Source organism: Monodelphis domestica, chromosome 1 (assembly GCF_027887165.1).
Source record: "Monodelphis domestica isolate mMonDom1 chromosome 1, mMonDom1.pri, whole genome shotgun sequence".
In the NCBI taxonomy this organism is placed as follows: Eukaryota; Metazoa; Chordata; class Mammalia; order Didelphimorphia; family Didelphidae; genus Monodelphis; species Monodelphis domestica.
In genome coordinates, this window is record NC_077227.1 from 60861422 (window position 1) to 60867077 (window position 5656).

A 5656-nucleotide genomic window follows, 5' to 3' on the forward strand; every position below is an offset into this window, starting at 1 on the left:
CCAAATTCTAGGTGTTCTTTCTATCCCAGATCAAATGGCAGTACCATGATGCAGCCTTTCTTTATTATTCCAACAAGAAGTGATTGCTACTTCCCCCTAAATCTTACAGAAGTATTGGTTTGTGCCACTCATGTCATAATTCCTGATGGTGTATATATATATATATATATATACATATATATATATATATATACATACGTATATATACACGCACATATATGTTTATATACCAACACATATGTGTATGTTTTATAGATATATACATAAACAGGTAAACATTTATATCTTTAAGACATATCATTTGAGGCAATCCCTATATACTTTACCTTGGACTACTGATGGGATTCATCTGGAATATATGAATATAGATAAAGATATAGATATATCTATAGTCTTGGTCACACACACCAGTCAACCCCCATCAGTAGTCTAAGATGAAGTATATAGAGATAAATAAATATGGTATATCTTAAAGATATAAATGTTCATATTTACTGGAGAATTGTGACTTCAGTTCTATAAGTAGAGGCAGTCTAGCAAAGCAGATAGAGCACTAGACAGTATTATAAAGACCTTGGGTCAAATGCCACCTCCGATATTTATGAGCCTTGTGGCCCTGGCCAAGCTATTTAACTTCATTTAGTTTCAATTTTCTCATCTGGAAAACAGGGATCCTAATGCACACAGTATACTTTGCAAACCTTAAAGTGGTATACAAATATCAGTTATTATTATGAACTACCTTAAAGAGATAACTAGAAATAAAGTTGTATGTTTTGACTCCCCCAATTATCATATCAACTCCTTTAGAGAAGCTGGCCCAGTGCCTTGCCCATAATAGGTACTGAGAAAATGTTTGTTGATTGTTTCAAGGACACTACTCTCTAGCAGGGAGTCACCTTAGTAAGCACTGAACTTTGATTGCTGAGCATCCATCTTTACCTTGCTCATTCTCAGATGCTTCATGCTGCTTCCCAGGCATCTTCATACCATGACACCATGAGCATTCCTTCCCTCCTCTCTCTCCTTCCCTCTTCAAACTCTAGCTCTGAGAACTGCAATTAAATCAACACTGATGTTCTTGGTATGATCAAGTCAATCAGTTATCCTACAATTCCAATTAGCATTGAATTTGACTTCTTCCCAGTCCAAAATAATCCTCTGACCAGCCATCTGTCTCCTGTGTGTGTGGTCTTCCCCTTTTAGAATATAAGCCCTTTGAGGACAGGGATATCTTGCTTGCTTGAATTTGAATCCCTAGCACTTAGCAAATGCTTTCTCACTCAACACATTCATGCATTCTTCTAGACATTGAAATTCCAATGTTTTGAATCATTGTTCACCTATGCACTGAACCCCATCACTGGAGATGACCTTGATATAAAAGCATTAATTTAAGAAATGGGAAATGAATATCATAATGGAAAAAGCTTTTTCCATTTCACCCATAGATCTATTATAGTTCAAGGGAAAGTCTTGAGTTCTTTATCTACATGCTATGATTTGGAAACAGTAATTTGGAAAGAAAGGACATTCTTGAAGGGGAGAAAAATTTATTTTGAATGAGGAGAATATAATCTTTCCAACTTGACTTGGATAAGCTGAGGAAACTCTTTGCGTTTCTCTTTTTCCATCAATAAAAGGGGAAGAATTATTGTCTTTTCCTTACCTTACTGGGGATACCTTCAGAGGACAATAATCCAATTCCATCCAGCAAACACCATATAGTTACTTTGTTAAAGGAACTGTGATGGGCATTGGTGATACAAACATAAGATGAAAAATGATCTTCACCTTCAAGTTACTTACTAGGGGTGGGAGGGAAAGTCAAGAGAAGTTTACTGAGGATATGGAAGTTGTACTTGGGATAAAATAGTCTAAATCTGAGTATACAAGAGAGTTACTAATGTAACAGGCAAGTAATCTGTGACTCGTTACTGTCCATTTACTTTGTGAGATGAAAAACCTGATGGTTGGCTGCTGAGTTGGAAGTAAGAATGTATGCAAAAGGTTCCACTGGAAGAACATGACCTTTTTCTCTGCCTAGTGAGAACAAGGGAATGCTATGAATTTCTGGTTAAGGGATCTCTTCTCCCATTCACTGCTATGTGGTGTCTTCTGTCTCATTGTTCTTTCTTGATCCTAAGTATTGAGATCAGATGAGTGTGTGGGCTACAAAAGGCTGGAAGAGCCACCAGAGGTCCAGGAATTGGAATCCATAATATAGTTTGCTAGCAGCTGAGCCTAGTGAGGATTGAGCCATGAGGAAGAACCTCCTTGTTCCAAGATTCAATTAACCTAGACATTGAACTAGCCCGCCCTGAAAGCGTGTTTTCATGTTCATCAGTTCATCAGTGTATAATTCGAATTTTGCTCCCCAGAACTCTCTTTCCCAGGTTCCCATGTTCCTTCTCACATTACATGCTAAGGTAAGGAAGATGTAAGTTTTGTGTAGCTCCACTCACCCTTTCTTTTTTCCCCATGAATGTGGCTGTGATGGTGGGGTGAGTGCCAGGCAGGAGAATTTTACTCAAGCTTTTACTTTTGTTCTTTTTTATTTCTTCTACTTCAAGTGATTATTAATAAACTTTATAAAATATAATACTTGGAGTTTTTTGATATTAATTGAAGTCCTACATCAGTTATGCTGTACTTTGAAGTAAACTTGGTGGCAAGATTATTTTGGAGTACCTCCTTTAAGTGGGGGGAAATTTTAATGACCGCTTTTAGGTAGGAGAATGTGCCCTGCTTAATGGGGATGTCTCTATACTTTTGTCTTTGCTCTATTTTCATAGAATATGGTGATATCAGCTGGTCAAAACCAGACTGAAATGCTTATAACTGGTGAGATGATAATGAGGAGATACAAACTGGGATTGATATTAGTGTTCATTTATAAATTGGGGGCTCATAAACAATAGCATCCCAGCCCCTCGGGCCAGCCCTAGAACACTGCAGGAGAAATGAAACCTTGTTCTGGGACTCAGTTTCTCAATGCAAGCAAATATTGGTAGAATAAATCCAGAGATTATATGTTATTCAAGAGGGGGGGAAATGTTTTATATTGTTCAGAATGAGATGCTGCTTTGGCAAGGAGAAATGTTTGCCTAATCTCAAAATGCAGATAAATTTTAAAGGTCTTGGCAAGAGATGGCATGAGTTGCAATGCAAATGTTTGATTGAATTAACTTAAATATTGGTGCCCAATTATGTCATAGATCATGAGTATTGGGTGGCTCTTATACCCACACTTAATAGATCACATTTATAGAAAGTACTTTAAAAGAAGGCAGTTAGGTATTTCAGTGGATACAATCAGAACTGGTAAAAAGAGGTCCTGGGATCAAATTTGACTTCAAACACTTCCTAACTGTATGACCCTGTGCAAGTCACTGAACCCTAATGGCCCATCTTTTGCCACTCTTTTGCCTGAGAAACAAATTGTTTCTCAGGCAAAAGATAAGAGTTTAAAAAAGGGGGGAGAAAAATGCACTTTAAGGTTGGCAAAGCACTTGACATATCTTCATTTGATCCTCACAATAACCCTGTGAGGCAGGTACAATTATTACCCACATTTAACATATAAGGAAATTAAAGTTGAGACATTAAGTGATTACCCCCAGAAGCATATATCTGGGAAGTTTATGAGACTGGATTTGAATTCAGATCTTCCCGACTCCCAAATCTACACTCTTTCCACTGTACTGCTCAACTACTAAGAATCTCCATCAAAGTGGCAGCTACTCTCAAACTAGAATTATATGGCTCTAGAATGGAGAATTGTAGGGTTCAAGGAGATCTTAGAGATGAACTTGTCCAATTTTTTCATTTTACAAAGGAGGAATTTTATGTCCAGATTGGTTAAATAAAATACCAGAAATTCCACAGATAGTTGAGTCTAAGTGCCCTGATTCCAAGCAGAATTTTCTAAGCCTTCCTCTGTGATTCTGTACTCTCCTATAACTTTGCATGTATCCATATGGTCTCATGTGATCTTCATTTATTATAATTAACACTTAGAGCAACTTCTGATGTTCTCTTAGCTGACACTGGGCATTCATTCACCCTGCTCCTCTTTGAGAAAGCACTAGTGAATTTTCTAAATTATATCTGATGGGTATAGACCCTAGTAGACCTCTGCCTGAACTTTGGACCCAGGGGTGAAAAGCAAGAATCTTCTCCATTAAGTGAGCCATTTCCCATTCCTTCAATTAATGCTCCCCTATCAGGCCATCTCCAGAGATGGGGCTAAGTGCATGAGCGAACGGCATCTCAGCCGATTTCCAGGGTCTAAAAGGAATCCAGCAGAGAGGCAAATCTTTGGCTCTTCATCAATACACACATTTCTTTTTCTTTGTTTTTCCACCTGAGACCAATGAGCAGGAGGTGCATGAATATAGATTTGAATTCAAAAGAATCTAGAAGGCATTCCCTCCTCTTTATCTCCACCTAGCAAGAGCTTACTTTTTACTTACTTTTACTTACACATAGCTCAGTCATCACCTCCTCTACCAGGTCTTTCCTGATCTCCCGATGTTTCAGCACACCCTTCCTCTCAAGATAGTGATCTTTTACTTATAATATAAATATATATAAAAGTAAAATATAGTTTAATTTATTAAAATTGTATTTATTTTTATTCATTATATTTGTATATGATATAGTTGTGGTTATATATTATGTTTAATTCATTAAAATATATGTATATGTAAATATATACATGAAGTTATATATATATATATATATATACACACACACACACACACACACACACACACACACATATACACTTTGTTTTACTTGGTGGAGCATATGAAGTATTTAGGGAAGACTCTACCTCTGCTAGGAGGGCTTCCGTCTTTATCTTAGTTCCCTGTCCATAACCCAAGTTCCTCAAGGACTGTATTTTAACTCCTACTGGACCTCCTAGAAAATGGCATCCTTCTCTGACACCAGAGCTTCTGCAATGGGGTCTTATCACCTGCTGCCAAATGTCCTGGATGCTAACTAACCACTTGCTTCCTTGGCCCTCTACATCCCGACTGCTGCTGTCAGATCTCCCTGATACCATAGAGCTTGTCTAGGGTCAGTATATCTCTCTGCCTGTTGCCTCTTAGACCTCTCTGCCAACGATGGAGCACTTCTCTGGAGTTCCTCATATTCCTGTATTGCTGAGACTTTCCCCTCACCTGCCCTGCTTGGGTGGCTCTGCCAACTCCCAGGTCCCTTCTTTCTCTTTTCTGGTCTGTTGTGTCATCAGTTAGAGCCCTAATTCTGTCAAGATTAGAGTTAAAAGAGAAGAGGAGCTTCCTTCATTTGGACTGAAGGGCTAGTTCAGATGAACTGACATCATTCTTTGCTCTTGGCCTCACTGCTTGTTTCCAAGGAAACAGTTGTGAAGTCATAGATCTCCCTAATGAAAGCAAAGGGTAGGAGGAGAACAGACTGTTGCAGGAAGCAATAACATGTCTCTGTTCAATAGCACAAGTGACAGTGAACATTAGGACCAGGAAAGATTTCCCCTTTGCAGAGTAAGCAGTGCCCTATGTGGCACAAGGGGAAGATACCCTCCAAAACATACCTCCCTCTCTGCCTATCGTCATGCCAACAACTCCACCATCACAGCATCATTTCCTTGGGTCTTTTTCAACCTTAA

At 38.4% G+C, this 5656-nt stretch overlaps 1 long non-coding RNA gene across 2 annotated transcripts in view; it reads right to left on the reverse strand.

The window, feature by feature from the left end:
- Window positions 1-5343, reverse strand: part of LOC103102201 (uncharacterized) — a 6758-nt gene extending 1415 nt beyond the window's left edge. The window contains exons 1-3 of one of the 2 annotated variants that reach the window (XR_460167.3): window positions 5190-5343; window positions 4486-4574; window positions 943-1055 (exon numbers count right to left, since the gene is read on the reverse strand). This is a non-coding gene — a long non-coding RNA (uncharacterized LOC103102201). Of the gene's footprint in view, window positions 1-942; window positions 1056-4475; window positions 4575-5189 lie in introns of both variants that reach the window. The other variant, XR_001628817.2, reaches the window with a different exon arrangement.
- Window positions 5344-5656: the final 313 nt, after the last annotated feature.